At 43.0% G+C, this 22,321-nt stretch overlaps 1 long non-coding RNA gene across 11 annotated transcripts in view; it reads right to left on the bottom strand.

Moving 5' to 3' along the window:
- Window positions 1-1,294: 1,294 nt before the first annotated feature.
- LOC123839383 (uncharacterized) overlaps window positions 1,295-22,321 on the bottom strand; it is a 34,597-nt gene continuing 13,570 nt past the window's right edge. For 3 of the 11 annotated variants that reach the window (XR_006789618.3, XR_010410157.1, XR_010410158.1), the window contains 5 exons: window positions 19,719-19,938; window positions 18,981-19,099; window positions 6,173-6,332; window positions 4,765-4,868; window positions 1,295-2,826 (listed from right to left, as the gene is read on the bottom strand). This is a non-coding gene — a long non-coding RNA (uncharacterized LOC123839383). The remainder of the gene's footprint in view (window positions 2,827-4,764; window positions 4,869-6,172; window positions 6,333-18,980; window positions 19,100-19,718; window positions 19,939-22,321) is intronic. The other 8 variants (XR_010410156.1, XR_008505619.2, XR_008505618.2 and 5 more) reach the window with 4 other exon arrangements.

Raw genomic sequence — 22,321 nt, 5'->3', positions numbered from 1 at the left:
TCCTCCCCACAGTACCTCTGAGAGGACAGTATCGTTATCCTCATTTACCCTAAGAGAGCAGAGGCCCAAGAGGCGAGACTTGAACCCAGGTCCCTCTAACTCTGAATCTGAGAGCCCATCCCGGTCCCTAAAAGGCACGGACTTCAGACGAGCTCCGGACTGAGTCAGGCCACAAGGATTCCACTACCATTGGACAGGAGGCAGGCGACTCTGCATGTTCCTCCTTTCATTCAGGAATCCAGCTCTGATTATCCTCTTCCCACAGAGAGAAGTGTGGTGGCTGCCAGTTGCATATGGCTTGACGAAGATAGGAGAGGACATAAAGGCGGCCCCCCTCCTCTCAGTGCTCCTGGATGAGAATCAAGCAGATTGTTTCCTATTTGGAGGAAGTAGATGTGAGAAACCTAAGGCAGCAGGCAAACCTCAAATGGGTGAGAATAAAAAATACTCCCCCGACCCCCTTGGGAGGTTCTGCCTAGAGGAGCCAGGTGTGAAGGCACCGGGGCTGTCTGCGGGCCAGAGAGCTAGAATGCTTCTGCCCCAGGAGCTTCCTTCCTGAATATCCCCTCCTGAAGGGAGGCTGCGATTGCCTTCGGCCTCCCAGGAAGCCCTCTGCTGCTGGCAGGCTGGCCTGTGTAACAGCTCAGAGTTGAAACCCTCTTAAAAATAGCTCTGTTCCCTTCTGGGTTGAGCAACTCACACTTGAAAAGCTCTTTATTCTTTATAATGAATAGAGAGCAGGGACGTTTCATTGAAAAAGAAGAGCTATAATGCAAAATCAAGGCAGACTGAGGGTAGTTGTTCTTTTGAAGTGGTGGACAGAGAGGCCTTCTGCACTCACGGCTTTCACAGGTATCAACCCTTTCCTTGGATTATTCCTGGAATAGAGGCATGGAGAGGCTTTTGAGCGGCTCTTGCTGTCAAAAGCGTGTGTGTGGCGGGCTGTATTTCAGGTGATGGTGTGAACTAGAGACCAGCAGAGCAGCCTCGAGTTGAAATGTTGATCTAATTAATTGACTGAAGAAGCCCAAGACCTGAAAGGAAGGCGTAACTCTTTGCCATCCAGACCTCTAAGGTTCACGCCCATACCCTGGAAGGAGCGAGAAGGGCTGAAAATAAAAGGATGGGGTGCGAGGCCAAAGAGCTGATGCCTACCTTGGCAGGGAGCATCACCTTTGGATGTGTGCTGGGGAATCTTGTCTGTTGGAGAGGACAGATTCCTCAATGTACACCTTTCCCAGAAAGAAAAAGGAGAAAGAAGTTCAGAGGGAGAAATGAGATAAAACTCTTAGTCTAAAACGTCAAGTTTTATTTCAAAGTAATGTATTATCTTTAAAGCAAACGAAATGTAGCTCTCAGGATCCCACTGAGCCAGCGAACAGCTCTATCTCAGCTATTACTTGGGTCTCCCACTCTATATTCCAGGGTAAACATCTGGGAGGCGTGTGTTGCATTGGAAAGAGGGGCTGGACACCTGAATTAGGGTAATTAAAGCTAGTTATTGGGTAAAAAACTCCAGATCACAGGGTCTTAAGAAGTTCGTCTCTTCCTCACATGAAGTCCAACGTGGATAGTCCCAGTCAGGAAGCCATGCTGGACAGCTTGTGTCAAGTGGTAGCTCAGGGATCCTTCCATAATGGGATCTTCCAATCACCCTCCCGGCTTTGCAATCCTTTGCTTCCTGCCACTCAGACCAGAACGTGATTTAAGGTGATAATGGAGAGCCATGAGGACATCTTTAAAGGCCAGGCCTAAAAGTGGTGCCCATTACTTCAGCCAGACTCAGGCACTTGGCTCTGCTCAAATGCAAGGGGACTGGCAGAGAAGTAGAATTGACCTGTATACCCAGGAAGGACAGGTGAAATCGATATTGATGAAATTTAGCAATCTCTACCAAAATATCCAATATTCAGGCCACGTGATTTTGTTCTGTTGTTCTCTCTGTTCACTGCACAAGGTCCACAGAATCCAGGTGCTCTCTTTCCCTCTTGTGGTCTTGTTACTTCTCCTGGTAAAGGGCATTACAGACACATCAAATCCTAACCCTTCTCTGTCTGGGGAAAATCTCTTTCTCTTTCCTCTCTGATCTTTCTCTCAAACTCCTAGTGTAACCTTCTCAACATGCTCAGCTTTTCCCAGAAGATAGGAAACTAAGTTATACTGAAACAGCTTCAGATTCAGCCAACCAATGGCCCACTATCTTCTTCAAATGAAGGGAGAAGAAAAATAGAGAGAGCACAATACAAATCAATATTTCAATAAACCATCATGCCACCAAATTGCATGAGTTCACTGGCATTCATGAGACATTTGACTCAAGGCCTCTATAAACTTTTAAACTCAAGAACGCCATCTTTTCTTTAGACCTCTTTTACTCCCATCATAACAACAAGAAATCACTTTTTTTTCAGCATCTTTTTCATAAACACGGAACTGGTGTAATCACCATGAGGAGATAAAGAGTACATACAGAACACACATTTGAGATGAGGATGTTGGGCAGATGATTAGGCGGTCACCAGCTGGGCAAACTAATGCCACTTACCATTATGAGAGTGGGCCAGAGCCAGATGGCCAGCAAAGTAGCAAATTGTTACCGACCATGGATCTCTGAATCTCTCATAGACAGTTGACAACTTGGAGTGCCAATTGCTATGGTTTGTTTTAATTTTCTCAAGAGACAAGATCTGGTAGGAGTTCATCTGTTTGGTTTTTATGAATTCGAGTCTCTGGACCTTGGGAATTACATTCCATGGGATTGAAGGAAATCCAAGTGCCATTTGACAGCCTCAGAAATCTTAAAGAATTCGTGGTTCATAGGAGTGGCTACAAAAGAGAAGATATAGAGAAGTAGTTTGATTATCAGAAAGGGGAAAAGTGGGAATCATGGAAAATACAAATGTTTGCCTTGAAGGCTGCTTCATTTTAATACTCATCTAGATTTTACTAAATGGCAGATAATTCATGGTTTTTAAAAGAACATAATAATTGCTACGGACTGAGTGTACCCTCCAAAATTCCTATGTTGAAACTCTAATCCCCAGTGTGATAGTATTAAACTATGGGGCCTTTGGGTGGTAATTAGGTCATGAGGGTACAGCCATCATGATGGAATTAGTGTCCTTGAACAATCAAATGTGGAATGTTGTCTAAAATTGAGCTTTGGGCGCCTGGGTGGCTCAGTCGTTGAGCGTCTGCCTTTGGCTCAGGTCATGATCTCAGGGTCCTGGGATCGAGTCCCATGTCAGGCTCCCTGCTCCGCGGGGGGTCTGCTTCTCCCTCTATCTCTGCCTGCCACTCTGTCTACTTGTGCTCTCTCTATCTCTGTCAAATAAATAAATAAAATCTTTTAAAAGAATAAAAAATAAAATAAATAAAATAAAATTGAGCTTTGTTTGGGGCACCTGGCTGGCTTAGTCGGTAGAGCATGAAACTCTTGATCTCGGGGTCGTGAGTTTGAGCCCCACATTGGGTGTAGAGATTACTTAAAAAGTAAAAACAAACAAACAAAAAAAACCATTTAATTGAGCTTTGTTTGGGAACAGACAGTTCTTAACAAATTGTTCCTACTTATCTAGATTCGGAAGCAATGGATAAATACATGTAGGTATCAACCAAACAGAGAAAAAACCCTAAGTCCCAGTTTTGGGTAAAACTGACAGAAGAACACCACTGTCCCCTAACAATTCCTAATATTTCAACCCTATCTGGTCATGGCATGGGCCACTGCAGGCCTCCCCAGAGGAGACAGCTCAGTGTTTGGTGGAGGAGAAGAGTTTTCTAGAGCAGAGGCAACTTCAAAGAACTCAGAGAGGACTCAGGTAGGCATTTTCAGCGACTTCTCCACAATTCACTAATCACTGATCATGAGTGGAGGTAGAGGAAGTGGATTAGAAGTGGCAGAAGTTATGAACCGGCCTTTTCTGGAAAGGCAAGAGTTCCTAACTGAGCCGCCAAGTCAGGACTGCTCAGAGAGGGCTACTCCTGGCAAACACTCTAGCGAACCGTCTTCTCTTATTGCTGCTGTTTCAGTCAATGCTTTGCCGTTTGGTTCATATGAAGATAGAGAAGGAATGTCTATCTTTTTTGAAGTTGATACCAAAATAGGAAGAAGAGTTGACATGACAAATGATGAAACCACAATTAAAAATTACCTCAACTGAGCTGCAATCAACTAAGCTGGAGTCTCCTAGATATAACTGAATAGCAATAAATATCAAGGCCTTTTGGTAAAAATGCTAAAAAGCAAACTCCATACGCATGCAACTGCTCAGATACAGGGTGGAGACAGGCAGCTTTGACATCAATTTATATAAAAAATGTTCTAGGGGTTTTAATTTATCTGAACTTAATATGACAACTCTTATGTGTCCGCTGAAAATGTTAATGCAGTCTCCATCTGCATTTGTTCAATAAATGATTGCTTAGAGTGTATGCTGTGGAAGGTACTGTGGTGAGTTCTGGGAGTTGGCAGTAACACAGTGTCTGGAGTAATCTGTCCAGTGAAGGGCACATACTTTAAGAGCAGAACTAATGAATTAAAATAGAGCATTGTTGGGTAGAGACTTAGTCCTATTTCTTTAGGTTTCCATGAGGCAAATTTTACTAACCCATGGGAACAATATTTGAGTATTTTATTGGTAAGAATCATTTTACCTGGAAATGACAGAAACACTGATATACCTAGCTTAAACAATAAGGAAATTTAGTTTCTTTTATAATTAAAAACAAAACAAAAAACCAAAGAGAGAGCCAACATGTTACCATTGGAGCTGGAGATCTATTTTTCTGCTCTTCTTTGAACTCTTCCAGCCTCTGTTTTCTTCAGACTGACTCTTCTTGTGGTTAGAAGGTGGCTCCCATCAGTCCTAGAACAAAATGCTTCCTCATTAGAAAATCTCTTTTCCAGGGCACCTGGGTGGCTCAGTCGTTGGGCATCTGCCTTCAGCTCAGGTCATGACCCCAGGGCCCTGGGATGGAGCCCACATCTGGCTCCCTGCTGAGCAGGAAGCCTGCTTCTCCCTCTCCCACTCCCCCTGCTTGTATTCCCTCTCTCGCTGTCTCTCTCTCTGTCAAATAAAAAATTAAAATCTTTAAAAAAGAAAGAAAGGAAGGAAGGAAGGAAGGAAAAGGAAGAAAAAGAAAGAAAGAAAAAAAGAAAGAGAAAGAAAGAAGGAAGAAAGAAAGAAAGAGAAAGAAAGAAAGAAAGAAAAAGAAGGAAGAAAGAAAAGAAGGAAGGAAGAAAGAAAATCTCTTTTCCAACCCTTTGACAAAAGTTCTTATTCAGTCTGATTAGACTAGTTTGGGTTATGTGCCCATCTCTGGTCCAACAGCAGGCTCTAGGATCATACCATGCACTGATTGGCTGAAGCCTAAACTCTGGAGCCAATCACTTACAAGGGGATTACAGGTACTGTGATTGGCTTGAGTTGAGAATAGGGTCAACTTCCTGAGACATTTAGGCAACGTGGGAGGGGGGGGGCTTTTATAAATAACATTGCGTTTATGTTTGAGAGGGAGAAAGTAGTGAGAGTGGGTGGTAGATTGGTAACTGGAGGAGAAGGCTGTCTTACTAGATAGATGGGTTTGTGAGAAGAGAAGCGAGGTAGTTTTCCTTTCTCTTTTAGGAAAACCTCTCTTCTTCTAGTGGTGGAGCTTTTCTTTATGTGGTAATAGCTGTAACTCTTACCCTCAAAACCTTGCACAGTGGTCTAGATTCAATTGTCCTGCTTCTCTGCCTCTGACTATGTCAGATATGTCCAACTAGGTGGGGGTTATGAGGAAGGCTGATTGTAGTCAAGGTCCAAGTTCTACTCTCCATTTTATGTTTACTGGAAATAAAGCTGACCTTTTGATCTTCATCTGTTGGATTCCAGTGTTATTCTCTTTCTAATTTATAATCAGTGGGAGGTGTGATTATCACCCCTATGAACCTTAACAAGTGAGCCTTCAGGAGCAAGCCAGAATCTTGAGGATTCTGAGAATTCTGTCACACAGAGGAAATGTAGATAGAGTACAATATTGAGACATTCAGCTGCCATCAGATATCTAGATATATCTAGATATATCAGATATTTAGAAAGTTCAAAGGGTGTGAATTTTCACAGGAAGAGCTGTGGAGAAGACCGCTCTGCTGGTAATGAGAGCCCTGTCATTGGAAAGATTCACTCACAGACTGGATGACAATCTTTCAAGTATGCTTTAAAATAGAATTCTTGAACACAGTGATTTCTATAGTATAATCCAACTTTTAGTTCTATGTAGTCCTATTTTGTAGATATTGTAGACCTCTGGTCTTCAAAGTGTGATCCTCAGAGCAGCATCAGCATCACCTGGGAAGTTGTGACAAATGCAGATTATCAGGTCCCACCTAGAACTCCTGTTATGGATTGAATTTTGTACCCCCCCCCCTCAAAAAAAAAAGATATGTTGAAGTTTTAACCCCTCGTACACCAGAATGTGAATCAAGGTCATTACAGGTGCAACTAGCTAACTTAGAAATGAAGTTATACTAGAGTAGAGTGGACCCTTAATGCAATATGACTGGTATCCTTTTAAGAAGATGAGACAGACCCAGAGACACAGATACAAGAGGTGAACGCCATATGATAATGGAGGCAGAGGTTGGAGCTATGCAGCTTCAAGCCAAGAATCACCAAAGACTGCCAGTAAACCAGAAACTAGGAGGAGGCAAGGAAGGATTCTTCTTCACCTAAGGAAGTTTCCAGAGGGAGCATGGCCTTGCCAACACCTTGATTTCCAACTTCTAGCTTCCAGAATTGAGAGAAAGAATAGTTTCCTTTTGTCTTAAGTCACCCAGCTTGTGGTAATTTGTTATGGTAGCCCTAGGAAACTAGTATACCTACTGAATCAGAAACTCTCATATTGATGCCCAGCGATCTGTGTTTAATAATTCCCCCAGAGGATTCTGATGCATGCTACAATCTGAGAACCACTGATTTCTATTTTAGCTCTAGACCAGTGCCTCTCACTCTGATACACATGTGAATGAATTGAGGATTTTGTTAAAATGCAGATTCCAACATCGTGGATCTGGGTTAGGGCCTGAGATTCTGCATTTCCAATAAGCTCCCATATGATGCCATATCGCCGGCCCTGGTCTTTGGGTAGCAGAGCCTAGATCAGCACAGTCCAATACAACTTTCTATGATAATAGAAATATTCTATATCTGGGTTGCCCAACAAGAAAATCACCAGCCACATGTAGCTGTCAGACACTTGGAATGTGGCTATTCTGAAAACTGAATTTTTCAGTTTCATTTAATTTTAATTAACTTGAATTTATATAACCACGTGTAGTAGACTGTACAGGTCATCATTTCCTTGTTCCTAGATTTAAATGCCATGTTTTACAAACAGGGCTCTCAACTTTGGTTCATCTGAATTATCCATAATTTAGTAGTTTGGGGCTGGTGGTGGTATGCCCTGTGCAGGACTGTGTGTACTCAACAGTATATTAGGAGCCACCAGAGAGCATAAGGTAGATTAGAGGGTCTTTGCCCTTAAGGAACTTCCTGTTTATAACCAACTCTCATTGTATTTCTACCAGTTTCTGCCAAGCCTGAAAGTGTTAGTTCAGTGCTAAGGGGGTTGCGGGGGGGAGGAGAATTAAGAAATAATTAGAAGAGATGATGCTTGGCAGGGGCTTTTTTATCTCAAGGCTACCAGATTTTGTTCATGGAATTTGAGAACATGAGTGATTTGCATATGTTGCATAAATTTGCATCTTGTATTCAAGAGCCCTGACTCCAAGTCTATGAAGTACAATTTAATTAATTAGTGGAACCTACTAGCGTTGTATTCAGAACAGGATTCAGGGCATAACACACATGGAATAACTAGCAGTTGACAACAATTCTGGAGATTTCAGACCAGCAAAGAGGGTCACAGCTGAAGGGAAGGAAGAGGTACCAGGAGCTTTGTCATCCCTGACCCTGCCTCTTACGCACCTCAAGCCTTTGTGTATTTTCTGGTTTATTTTTCACCAACTGCACAAAGTCAGCTGAAGTTCCACAAATGAATGGAATCATGCCTTTTGTACCAGCTAGTGTCTGTTTCCTTGTTTTTGGTATACCCCACCTCTCTTGCCTTGCTTCTCTGCCTTCAACTGAATTCTGTCTGGGTGTCAACAGATCATTTTAAAAGAGAAAAGAGAGGATGCTAGGCCCTGGGGGTAGAAAGTTAAATAACATGGGGTCCTTGCCAGGAAGGAGCTCCACACTGCAGCAGGGGAGGTGGATATATGAGCAGTAACTACCATACTGTGTGTAAAGAGAAATGATGAAGCCATGTTTTAGGAGGAGGAGGGTGCACAGGAGACAGAGATAAACTCTGCTCCTGTGAAGGGTGGGAGGAAAGTCTTCACACAGGAGGAGCTTAAAGAGAAGGACTGTGGGTGGGGTAGTGGATTCCAGGCAGAGAGAACAGCACCGTTGTGTTTAGCAAACTGTAATTATCGCTACATGTGAAGGAGAGGAGGGAGGTCGGGGAGAGGTACAGAATCCAGACCGGCCTATAAGTGCTTTATTAACTTGCTTTCAAGAGGAAGGGGGATGTAGGTAAAATAGAGCATGTTAGTCCACCTCACCTAGGAATGAAAACATACCAGAAATCCAAACAGAAAGGCTACAAGGTCTTTCCCCTAGGAACAACGTCATCCCCTCCTAGCATCTCCTGACCCATGTTTGCTGTAAATCTGCCCTAACATTTCCTGCATATGCCCCTTTCTAGGAGAATCTGAGTTCCTTTATGACCCAAGTTCACTAGGAATAAGCACCCATGCAAAATAAGCTCTGTTTGCTGCACATAATCTAAAAACACTGCCCTGTGTGCCGGGTGGCTTGTGGGGGTCGGTTAGACGGAGTTGAAGTGAAGGGTCATCTGGGAATGATCATGCTAACCTGCTAACCACCTGAAGATTTCCCTCAGATTATCTCACCTCTTCCTTGGGTTGGTATTTATTCCCTCTTTGTCTTGGAACTTCAGAATCAAATGTGGCACCTGTGTGCAGCCTCAGAGATACTACAGATTCATCTGGACCCTCCCCACCCCCACCCCCACCCCCACCCCCACCCACCCCAGTGGCCAAATCTGAAGGCCACAGATCTCCCGTCGCTGCTGAACCAGCAAAATGGCACAAGGAGAGAGACTAAGGCTGGTGCCTCCCTATCTCGCCAATGTAAGGCTGCTCTATGAGAAGACTGGCTTCCGTATCTCATTGATTTACTAAATGTTTCCGAAAAACACAAAGTATAAAATATAAATTAACTAACAGTAGTATACCTGCCCCCCTGTTTAAGAAATAAAACATTTTAAGATCAGCTGAAGCCTTTGTGTATCACTCCCCACAACACATTCTGACCCTTCTTCTCGAGAAGTAATCACTATCCTGAATGTGGTGTTTATCATACCCAATACTGTCTTTATATGGTTATCCTGGTACATTGTGTTGTTTTAAGTATTTTGCTATTTATAAAAATGTTATTTCAATGGTATCCTGGTAAATTTTTTTTTTCATTTTTTTAAGATTTTTATTTATTTATTTGACAGAGAGAAACACAGCGAGAGAGGGAACACAAGCAGGGGGAGCAGGAGAGGGAGAAGCAGGCCTCCCGCCGAGCACGGAGCCCAACGTGGGGCTTGATCCCAGGACCCTGGGATCATGACCTGAGCCGAAGGCAGACGCTTAACGACTGAGCCACCCAGGTGCCCCTATCCTGGTAAATGTTTAACAGACAACTGGATCGCCAAGGAGGCGGGAAAAAAATTTAAAATAAAAGACCTGATTTAAAGCAGCTGCCGATTACAACGGTGTAAATATTCCCACCATAGCCAATTTCAAGCTGCACCTGATGTCATTTGGGAACAAGGAATTGGGAAGAGATGAGCCCAATAGGTATGAGCCAGCTCCAGCACGCCACTGATTTGTTACACTGCTCTGTATGTCCAGCAACTTGATTCTTTCCCCTCATCATTATTATATTTGAGGTTTACTCTTGTCGATACATGTATTTCTAGGATTTTTCACCTCTAGTGCCATATAGGATTGATGTTTGTATAAATGCACTAAAATTGATTGTCCCTTTTGATGGACATTTAGGTTGCTCCCATTTTTGACCTTTAAAAACAATGCTGTAAGAATCATTTCTGAATGTATTTCGTGGTGCATTGTACAAAAGACTCCAAATCTCAGAAATAGAATTTCTTGGTCTTGGTTATGCATGTTTCAACATGACTAGATTTTACCTGATTTTTCTCCTTGGATTTACTCTGCCACGACAGTGTATCAGAGTCTCATTACCCTCATCCTCTCCTACTCTTAGTTTTGACAGATGTTATGGGCTGAATTGGATCCCCCTAAAAGCCATATGTCAAGCCCCAACCCCCAGTGTCACAGTATTTGGAGAAGGAAATTAAGGTCAAATGAGATCATGAGGGTGAGGCCCTAATCTGATAAAACTGATGTTCTTATATGAAGAGGAAGAGACACCAGAGTGCTCTCTCTCCACCCATGCACAGAGGAAAAGCCCTGCGGAAACACAGCAAGAAGATGGCCATCTACAAGGCCAGAGAGCACTCACCAGAAACCAGATTCACTGACACCTTGATCATGGACGTTTAGCTGACACAACTGTGAGAAAGTAAATGTCCGTAGTGTAAATCACCCAGTCTGTGGTATTTTGTTATGGCAGCCCAAGCAGACTAATACAGAAGACTTTAATTTTTGCCTTAAAACAGATGCAGTTTTTCTTTGTTTTATTTATTTTTTATTTTTTAAAGATTTTATTTATTTATTTGAGAGAGAGAGAGTGAGCGAGAGAGAGGGAACAAGCCAGGGGAGGGGCAGAGGGAGAGAGAGAAGCAGGCTCCCCACTGAGCAGGGAGCCTGACCTGGGGCTCGATCCCAGGACCCTGGGATCATGATCCTGAGATCATGACCTGAGCTGAAGGCAGACGCTTAACCGACTGAGCCACCCAGGCGCCCCTTTGTTTTATTTTTAGAAACCGTTTCCTCCTAATCAAACCTCAACTCTTACCTAATTTGAAAAAACTCACAAACTGGCCTCTCCCTTAATAATCTACCTATTTACTTCATCCCCACTTGCTCCCTTTGCTCCCTTTGCTCCACCTAGGCTGATTTTCTCAGATTCCTCAAACATACCATGCTCATTCTCATCTCTGGACCTTGTCCAGAATACTCTGCCTTCTTCCCAGAGGATATCCAAATCCTACCCAATTTTAAATACATAATTCAAATCCCACTCTTTAGGAGTTAGGACTCTTGGTTCAAATGGAAGAAAATCCAAACCAGCTTCAGAAGAATGGAAGAACCTGTCTCAGGGATGCCAGGGACCCAAACAGCGCTATTAAGTCTCTCTTGTGGTGCCCAGTCTCCACTTCACTCTGCCTTGGACTTAGTCTCTCCTTCTATACGTGTCCATCTAGACTGAATGGGCTGACACAGGGCCACGGAAAACTCCAAAGTTACATCATCCCCTCTTATGCATAACCCACAAGAAAGAACTTTTCTATCTCTCATTTATAATATCTTGGGAGGGGGCGGGGCATAGATTTTTTCATTGGCCTGATTTGGATCAAGTGCCGTTCCCTTGTTCAATCATTCTGGCTAGAAGGATGGGATAGTGCAGTAGCCAAGCCAGGGGCATATGCCCATAGATCGCCATAAAGTTGCTCCAGAGGAGGTTTGCCTTGTATTATAATCACGTGGTATTGTGACTGGCAAACCCAGTATAACCACATGGAGGGTGAAAGATCAGATCCCCTGAAGAAGGGATCTTGATAAACAAACAATAGGACCTAACACATCACGTGGTCCATGAAACCACCTCTATTTCTCTAGCTGTCATGCTTCTCTCCACTTCTAAACTGATACTATATCTAAAGTATTTATCACTTAGTTATCAAATATTTTGTTTCATGCTAAATTATGTTCTTCTTAAAGTTAAGAATCATGTCTTCTCTTTCTGTGTATCCTTTGTAACCCCTAACAGAGAACTGAGCATATAGGAGATATCTGATTAATACATATTCATGCTTAGAACCTGTGGCCTGCTGGGGTGCCTGGGTGGCTCAGTCAGTTGGGCTGCCTTCAGCTCAGGTCATGATCCCAGGGTCCTGGGATCAAGCCCTGCTTTGGGCTCCCTGCTCAGCAGGGGAGTCTGTTTTTCCCTCCTCTTCCCCCTCCCTGCGCTCCCAGCCCCCACTCCCCGCTCATGCTCTCTCTCACTCGCTCTTTCTCAGATAAATATATAAAATCTTAAAAAAGAAAAAAAAAGAACCTGTGGATTGCTACTTCTTTCTTTCCTTTTTTTTTTTAAGATTTTATTTTCAAGTGATCTCTACACCCAACGTGGGGCTCGAACCCACAACCCCAAGATCAAGAGTTGGATGCTCCAGGCACCCCTGTGGCCTGCTATTTCTAATAGGAGCAGATCTTTTAAATCCATTCCTATTGGCTTCAACCATAGCTTTAGCTCAGATTAGAATTCCGCAGCTATAATGAGATTCTGGAGATAATAACACTGCCAAAAATGTGTATAGTGCATTGCAATTTAGGAAACACTCTCTCATTCTATGATCCTTACAAGTGGATAGAAGGCAGGTCCTGTCCCCATTTTATAGATGAAGGAACTGAGGCTCAGTGTAGGTGAGTGTCTTGCCCAATGTAGACTGGCCGATAAGTGGCAGAAACAGATTAGCCACATTCTGACCGGGCTTTTGGGAACACAGCTCTCTCTCAGCCCCTAGAGAGGGCCGAGGGCTGCACGAAGGGTGATGAGGACCCTTCTAGAAACAGCACTCTGTGGGGCTGCCCTCAAGAAGCTCTGATCACCTCTCATCATCTGAAGTGTCCATGAATGGACTGGCCTATAGAAACTCTACCTACCTTTGGGCACTCCCCGCCTGGAACATGTGTTTGAAGCCTGCAACTGAAGCATCTTTGTGGCCCTGGACGTTACTGAGGAGAGATGCAGCCCACATTTAAATGCCAGATGATAGAAGCAAGTGGCCAAGCAGTGCAGGCATTTTTGCCAACTTGGAATGGGAGCAAGTGTGACTAAGCCAATGGGACTAGAGGTGGCAAACAATTCGTGTCTGGTTGGAACCAAGCACTGTGTTGGTGATAACACTTCCAGAACAAGCAAGGGTGACCATAAACCCGTGTTCCAAGGAGCCCTGTAAAGGAATGAGCTGCACACACTTCTGTTCTTTAACAGAAATTCACGGACGGGACCCATCTTTTAACCTCAGCAGAACAGAAATGTCGGCAATGTCATCACCAGCCTCCCCTGCTTCCTGCTGGCCCAGCAGAAGCTTGTAAAGGCAGAACTTCAGGGCCCAGACATCTTGTTTCTGTTGCTTTTGCCAAAGACTTGCTCCAGAGGAGGTTTGCATTGTGTTATAATCACATGGTTTGCAAAATGATAGTTAAGAGTCTGTTAGCATTTCCACCCCAAACCTCGTATTTTCAGCTGCTCACAGTGACTCAAATATAAGAATTCTCTTTAGGCTGAAATTTGGCACACAGGGTCTCAGGCCCAGCTGGGGAGCAATTTCAACCTTTTTTGGGACCGGATTTCAATAACATCCATTTGGCTGTTTTTGAATAACAGCAGAAGCACAACAGAAGAGAAGTTAGCATTTTTATAGCAAAATGTTGCCATTATGTGACTCAAAAACTGGCATTGGGGGTTGGGGGGGGGGAACCACCCTAGCAACTTTCAATACACCCTGGCAAGTGATTAGCCTTTGAGTGGACTAAACATGTATACTATTTTCTTAAATCTATATTAAAAAACCCAACCACTAGTCTGTTGTTCAGAGTGGAGGAAAGATTTTGTTTAATAATATATTGTGTTTTTGAAAAGCAAAGTTGACTCAGGAACAATGACACATAGCGGTAGATACTGAATTTCTACTACACCCACTCCTTGGTACAATTGGGGCAGTGGCGAATCTTAGGATGCAACTGAGTTCCCAAATGCAAAGGGAAAAATTGCAAGGGGGCAGGGGACTGGGAGGGGAAGGCAACACCGTGACTTGCAAAGATATGAGGAATATTGCTAATGATCTAAAATCAGGAACCCAAGGTCTTGTCCTTTCTGGAAGGAAGACGACTTCAGAACTCAGATTCTTTTCTCCACCCCTCTCACTAATGACAACTCATGAAATCAGAAATGACAGATTCCAAAATAAAGCAAAACGATACTAAGCTTATTTTTTAATGAAATATTTCAGAAAAAGAAGGAAAGCATTAAAGAATAATATAACATGTATCTGTGTACCCACCTCTCAGTATATAAAATAAAACATTGCCAATACAATTGAACTCCCCTCTGTGTATTAATCAGCATTTCTGACGATTTCCTTGTCTCTTAGTATGAAGGTTTATTATTGTTTTCTTTATATAGGATGTTATGTCTCCAGTTTGTATTTCATAGAAGTAATTATCTATGATTCCCCTTCCTCTTCCTTCTACATTATTAAAGTTTATCTGTTTAAATGTATGCTTCCCCCACCCCCTAGAATTTCCTAGTTCCCACCACTGAATAGTAGTCACCTACACCCACATTGGGAACTTGAGATGCAAAAGCACCTTTCTTGGTTAAAGTCAGGTGATGGCAATTTTCATCAGCCTCTGCCAAAAATGATGGCCAACACACCTTAAGAACTTTCTGACCATTCCATTGCAGAGACTAATGTCCAGAGCCTCTATATTCCAGCCTTTGTACGCTTTCTGCCTGTCAAACTGCCTACTCTGCAATTGAGGAAAACTGCTTGTTGACCAACCCCATCCTTTCTGTGCTGATCACTGCCTTTGCAAATAAGAAACCTTGACCTATGGGCACCTTGATTCAGCATGAGCTACCTCAGGTTCTCTCTCAATCTGCTAACCATGACCTTGAAAGAGCTTCTAACCAGACTAAAAGTAAAGTGGTTAATCCTGAGACTTAGAGATGCATTTGACCTAAGAAGTCTCAATGCAGCAGGCTATAGAAATCACCATAGCTCCCTCTACAGAAGCCATCCCCCATCTATTCCTGGATCTTAGACCCCAATTTTGTATAAGGGTCAGGTAGACCTGTGCTTCAGGGAGGCTGGGCTCCTCTCCGGCCCCCAGGCAAGAAGCAGCACTACAGAGGGGTAAGAATCTGGGCTCATTATTCCTTCCTTTAGCAGTTGTGTGACTTTAAGTAAATTACAAAAACTTTGTGTGTCTCAGTTTGATTCTTCTCGTCAGAAATGTTTATAGCTGACATGCTGGGTTTGGCAGAGTGTAAAAAAACAAGAACCCCTGGAAACTTGTTAATGCTATTGAGTCACTGAACTAGCCAACCATAGAACATAAACTCCCTGAAGACAGAGATTTTTGTCTGCTTTATTCAGTCAAATATCTCCAGCACCTAAAACAGTGCCTGGCACATAGTAAGTGCTCAATAAATATTAGTTGACTTGAATTCTCTTGAATCTCAGATTCAACAAATTTTAAACAAGACTTTTTGTTGTATGAGAAAAGAAATAGCCTCCTACTTATAGCCAAAAGCATCTTGATGCTCAGATCCCTTGTGTCCACACAGTACTATCCTTTTCTAGGAACTGTCTCCTCCCACCTAAACAAACATGGATATGATAGGAGTGAAGTAATACATAATAATACCCTATGGCCACAGTTATTCAGAAATAACTACCTGACCCAACCTTAGCCTTTATTCAGGAATTTGGGATTAGACTAAGAGAGTCAAGCTTCATCTTGCTGCGTTTTGAAATGGATGAAATGTGAACTCACGGCCTTTTGGCAGTGTATTTCCTGTGTGTATTCATGAGCACCACAAACAGGTTAGCAGACAGCAAGAGGAGGGAATGAAGCAGATGGATGGAGAAACAAAGACAGAAGATAGGGAATGATCATGGTATTTAAATGTGGTTCCAGTTGTTAATGAGACCCACCTGGATTCCAGTTCTCGGATCTGGGAAACAGATTAATTTTCCTGTAATGAAGTCTCCTTTGTCCTTAGGCTATGTTGAGTTGGGCTTCTGCTCATTGCAGAGAAAAGATCTTAAGGGTTTTTTTTGGTTTGATTATAGCTACGAATTCTGAGCAAACTGTCCCTTCTTATAACTTATATGCACCCATGAAAAGTAAAAATTTTATGTAAAGTAGAAACACTGAGGGAAAATTATAATTCAAAACATAATCGCAAACCTTTGGAAACTTACACCAAGAACAAGCTATGGGAGGCCAGTTGTCTCAAGTCTATTTTTAAGCCATCGTTTACAGCCCTTCCAATTCAATCCTCTTTGTCCATACAGACATGGTGATCCATGTCAGAGTTTCTTCAAGGTTTATAAGGCCATGCTTCCATACCACCCCCTGGTTGTTCCATATGGCCCACTCCATGACTAGAAACCCTTTCTGTTCTAGCTGTTTAGTGCTTCAACTGCAGGTCTCTCTTCTTTTATTAGCTTCAACTAACTTCATGGTTTTGCTTTTATTTTTCTTTGAGGTTTGAATGTACAATTCCAAGAACTATCTCTACCAACTTGAAGCCGTTGCTGGGTTCCATGTCGATAATTTTTTTTTTTTTTTTACTGGACCATAAGGACCATCTGGTCTAAGGCCATGTCTCTGCTTGCCATTTGTGCAGCTGCCTGTACATCTGTATGTCCTGATGCACCCTTTTATTATTGTCTGCTTTCCGTTGCATGTTGTCAGAGACCTGGGTACTGCATCTGTTTGAATTTTGTTTGTAGGTTCTGAGCACAGAGGAGTGTGTGGCTGGGAACATAGAAAACTTTACTCTAAGCAAACTGGATTCATGGAGTCATGATGAATGGAAATAATGAGGGAGATCTGAGCCCAGGAATAGGGACTGGATTCATATTCAACTCCTAGGTTAGAATGCTTATTTTAAATGTTCCCACACTGAGCTACCTTTTCAAAGCATTGAGCTGAGACCTATTCATGGGGTTATTTCCTTGTAAGTGCTTGTTATTTAGTTGAGTTTGCTCTCTAAGCATTAAGAGTTTTTATATTGGGTTTTTAGAATTGTTCTCCATACATTCTTACTCTTTAACATGAATTCCCCATCCTCTCGCTCCTTCTCCCTCTCGCGCTCTCTCTCCCTCTCTCTCTCTACACACACACACACACACACACACACGTGTTCATTTGAAAAATCAGGCCTTAGGGCTGGATCTATACTTGGCCAACATCTTCAAGGTCACTGATGTTACTTCTTGCTTCTGCTGTGTGGGAGCCAATGAGAGTGAGTCATCAGGGTGAATAATGCCTCTGTAATACTACCAGATTGTGTTTGTCTCCACTTCAAAGCTCTCAGTTTTAACAGAATAGTATTTCTCCATCCCGCCCACCCAAACAGCAGTCTGGATGGCTGCAAGGCAACAATTAGATGAACAGTAGCATCATTTCCATAGGCTGGACTATGCCCCCCAAACCCCCCCCCCCCCCAAAAAAAACCTAGCAGCACTTCTTATGGAATTTCTCAGGTCAAATTCTACTCAGGTTTTCCTGGGTAGAGATCATATCCCACCACCTCTGTTTTTCTTTCTTTCCTTATCTTCCTTCCTTCCTTCCTTCTTTCTTTCCTTCCCTCTTTCCTTCCTTTCTTTCTCACCTGGAATTATAATTATGCTTCTCTTGATCCATCTTCAGTCACTTCTTGTCTAATTAGCCTTTTAATTTTTTTTTTTTAAGATGTATGTATTCTAGAGAGAGAGAGCACACGAGTGGAGGGAGGGGCAGAGGGAGAAGGAGAGAGAATCCCAAGCAGACTCCCCATTGAGCATGCAGGCTGACATGGGGCTCCATGCAGGGCTTGATCCCACGACCCTGAGATCATGACTGGGGATGAAATCACGAGTTGGTCACTTAACCAACTGGACCACCCAGGCTTCCCTAGCCTTTTACTTTTTTTTCCATCCAAAAGAGTGTGACTTTGAGTTTGTCACAAAAAAGAAAGAAAAATAGAAAGAAAGAAGAAAGAAAAAGTTTTAATACTCTAGAATCTATACCCATTTCTACAGCACCCTCTTGACTCCTCTTGAAAGGACTCATTATTTTAAAAGTCATGTTTCTTCGGTGGAACTGCCATGCAGTGGCCCTGATGGAAAGAATAATGGCGGAACCACCACTATGGAGCACCTAACCATGGTACCAGGTGCTTTATACACGTGTTTTCTTAAATCCTCACAACTAAATAAGCTTTGTTATCTTTTTTAGACATGCGTAAAGCAAGGTTCAGGGATACTCAATAACTTGCCCAAGGTCACAGCCAGTAAACAGAAAGGTAGAAAATGTCTAACTCTATGGTGCCAAGATCCATTCCTTGCTCAGCCACTTGGGTGAGAGGGAAGATATTAACAAGTCTAGAATTCCTAGTTGTTGCATACCCTTCCTTTCTTGATGCCAACTTATGGAATAACTTGAAAAAGTACTATTTTCTTTAACCCTTCCTTCAGCCCATTGTACCTCCTCATTGTTGCTGATGGTATTTAGGTGTATCTCTCCTATGCCAGTGAATTACATGTGTTACACATTTTGCCAGCCCTCATTCATGTCCTACATGTGCTAATCAAAGTTCCTCTAAACCTCAGGTAATGAATGATATAATTAATCATACAAACTGGGACACTTTTGATAATGAAAAGGAAAGCTATTAATAACTATGCTGGGCCACTGAGGGCTGCCCTGGGCAAACTGGGTTGCATGGCCACCCTCTTAGGACAAACTCTAACCAAGCTAATGTTTCCTATGGACTAAAAGGGTATGAATAGACCTGCCTTAACTAAACACTATACAAAACAAGAGAACAGAAGCTAGAACTACCAGACCCAAACCTCTGTCTCACGAATAGTTGCCGCATTTCTGGGCCTGGCTGTGTGTGGTGGGAGAGGGAAGGCAGCTGGAAATGACTCACAATTAGAATGATCGTTGTCCCCATTTCTTCAAGAAGTGGCTCTCAAACTTCGGTGCACTTAAGGGTCCCCATCGTTTTTCTTCAAAATGAGGATCCCTGAACTCCATACCTTACAGATGCTGAAAGTATAGTATGGGGTAGGCTCAAAAAACTGCATTTGACCACCCTACCATAGATATTTTCACCTATGTAACTTATGAACTGCCCTGGGAAAGAAAAGCGTGTTCTATTGCATAAAGTCCTTGCATAGTTATTTACTCTGCAAAGACAGGCATGATTTGGAAAAGTCCCTGCAGGACATAACACAACTGTTTGCAACATGAAGATTTGTTCACAGATACCATCTGTATGACCTGAATCACCAAATGAATAAAATAATGTAAACCATGTTTCCCTGATAATTACTTTCAACATGGGTTCTCAGGGATATACATTTTCTCTGCTTTCTTTTTTTTTTTTTTTTTTTGAGACAGAGAGAATGAGAGAGAGAGAGCATGAGAGGGGGGAGGGTCAGAGGCAGAAGCAGGCTCCTTGCTGAGCAGGGACCCGATGCGGGACTCGATCCAGGGACTCCAGGATCATGACCTGAGCCGAAGGCAGTCGCTTAACCAACTGAGCCACCCAGGCGCCCTCTGCTTTCTGATAATTACAGCAATAATAGTTGCTATAGATTGAACAAACCAGAAATTTATAGACATTACTTCAAATACAGAAACCCTCAAAAGTAAGTGATGTTACCTCTGTTCTATAGATGATGGACCTCAGGCTCAGAGAAGTTAGGTGACTTGCTGGACGTCTCACAGCTAGTCACTGGCAGCCCTGCCGTTTGAAACCAGATCAGCTGCCTCGCCCTTGAAATATTTAGTGAACTCATAAGCACTGCGTGAGGACTGAAAAATATTCGTTGGAAGCCACATCATGCATGTAAGCTCGTATGACCTTTCCAGAAGAGTAATTCCTAGACAGAGAGAAGACCTGAATGGTGACTTTGAGAAATGCTGAGGCAACTCTTTGCTATGAAAAGGCAGGGATAGAGCCAATTATCAGTGAACATTTGGCAAACTTGGGGGTCTAGCGAACCATTTTCCAGGCTGGCCTTTGGATCGAGTTCTCTTTCGCTGGCTGTGCCGTTGCTATGCTCTTTATTCATATTTTCAAGGAAACACAAGTAAAGCGACTGTCCCCTAATTGCGCTCCCTTCCTGCAGTCAGCCTGCGCCTTCTGAGCACCACGGGCTGGTTCCATACGCGGTGCATCGTGGGGAAGGACTGGTGGCAGCTGCCAGTTGGTGTGTGACACATTGAGTAGTCATATTTCCCTTCTCGGTGGCCCTCCAAAGCCCTTTCCAACATAACTTTTCCCCATCTGTTCTCGTTTGCACTGCATAATAGGGGACAGGTTTTGGAACTTGGGATTCAAAAAACAACATTAAGAGAAATAAAAATGAGATGGAATTTCAGCAGAAAGAAACTCACTGACTTTTCCCCCACCTCCTCGGTTACTGGGATCATAACCAGAGCATTAAATCAAGCAAGTGTGTACTCTCGCCTAGTTGGTCCTCTTCACGTGGTAGTGAAGAAATGTAAGAGCATTTAAAAATCCCTTTAAACTGTCTGCATAGCAATAAGGTAGACAGCGTGGCCAAGTCATTAGCAGATACAGTATTGCCCAGGACCTGACTTCAAGTTTTTCCACATTTTGCTTAGAATCTCTAATAAGTTACGTTAATTGCCTCATGCCTCAGGGTCCTTCTCTATAAAGTGGAATATGTGTTGTGAATCTTAGAATACTTAGAGACAGGGCTTTCCAAAATGCCACAAGCCCACCTCTGTGCATGCAGTGAATGATTTTGGAAATGATACAAACATCTTTACATTTTAAACATAATTGATTTCCTCTAATATACATTAGGGAAAAAACTGCAAATGGCACAAGATACCCCTGATTTTCCAGATATTTTTTTTTCCAAAGGATGAACCTAAACTAGGCATTCAAGTTTAAAAAGTGAACACGTTTAAAGAAGACTATTCAGTAAGTTATAATAAAAGTGAATATGGCAAAACAAAAGCAGAAGTACAAGAATGATGGCTTAGAAAGCAACAAGAGCAGGGTAGTGGCTCTTTTATTCTTTAAGGCTCTTTGGAAAAGTCATATTATATGAGCCTCAGGTCCCCCGTGTTGGATGAATCATACTCCTTGGGTCACAGCTCACTGTCATCATCTGTCTAGTGGGGGCTTGTCATCATTTTGAGATCACAGCCCTCTTTGAGAATGTGGGGACAGTTACGGGTTTCCCCCCAAAATGTATATTCTCATATACAAACAAACTCCTTCTTATAATTTGTGGGTTTTCAGGACCACTTGGAGTTTATCCATGGACTCTTGGAGATTTCAAGTTCCTAAACTCAAGGTTGTGTCCCTTTGCTTGGCAACCTCCTTCGTTGCTTTCTTAACTTCACAGGTCAGCACTTGAGCCTCTAAGCCACACCTGTATTTCTGCAAGGAACACCATCTTCCTTCACTGCCCTGCCCAGGGCAAAACCACCCAGGCTGCGACCTACACTCATGTAGGTAGTACAGAAAATATCCAGTCTCTTCCCTCTCCCCACCACCCCTACCCCCGCAGCTTTAAAATCAGAAATACTACAAAAACATCTGCAGTTGAGATCTCTTGTTTCTTGTCTAGCTCCCTTCCTCTTCCCTTGGGATCTGGCCCTCCCCAGTCCAACAGTGTGGTACCTGTGAGTGCTGACATTTTTGGTGAGGCCATCAGAGGCCCAGAGAGAGGCTGCCCCAAGGCAGACAAATAAGTTTCTGATGGAACTTGGAAAGAGATGTACATGGTAGGAAACTCAGGAGAGGGCCCTTATTGGTTAGTTGTGCAGAGAAGAATGCCAAAAACAGAGAGGTGGTCTACACATGGTTTTGATGATATTGATTCCTACAACAGACCCCTTTGGAGCTGAAAATGTTCTGTTTTCGTAATCATTTCCATAACTCTCATTGTCATTTTCCACCCTTTTGCCCAAATACCCAGTGATTTATGAGAAAGGTGGTGGCGATATTAATAAGACTGATGGAAACACTTATTGAACATACCCCGGGCACCGGACCACCCCCACTTTGTGTGTACCCGTTTACTATCTTCAGCTCCCTCAGGAGACAGGTAGCATTATCTTCTCTACTTTGCCGATAAGGACCCCAAGTTTACAGAGTCAGAAAGGGCTCGAACTGGTCTGCAGAACTAGGCCTGCCTCACTCCAGACCTAGCAAGTTTTTCATCTGAACTTTGAACTTTTTCCTGTTCAAAGTAGTGAAACATCTTACCCCCTGCCTTTCTG

The sequence above is a fragment of the Mirounga angustirostris genome, unplaced genomic scaffold (genome assembly GCF_029215605.1).
Source record: "Mirounga angustirostris isolate CCGP_5_RB_7025 unplaced genomic scaffold, mMirAng1.0.hap1 SCAF_3, whole genome shotgun sequence".
NCBI lineage: Eukaryota > Metazoa > Chordata > Mammalia > Carnivora > Phocidae > Mirounga > Mirounga angustirostris.
This window is presented reverse-complemented; position numbering and strand designations above follow the sequence as displayed.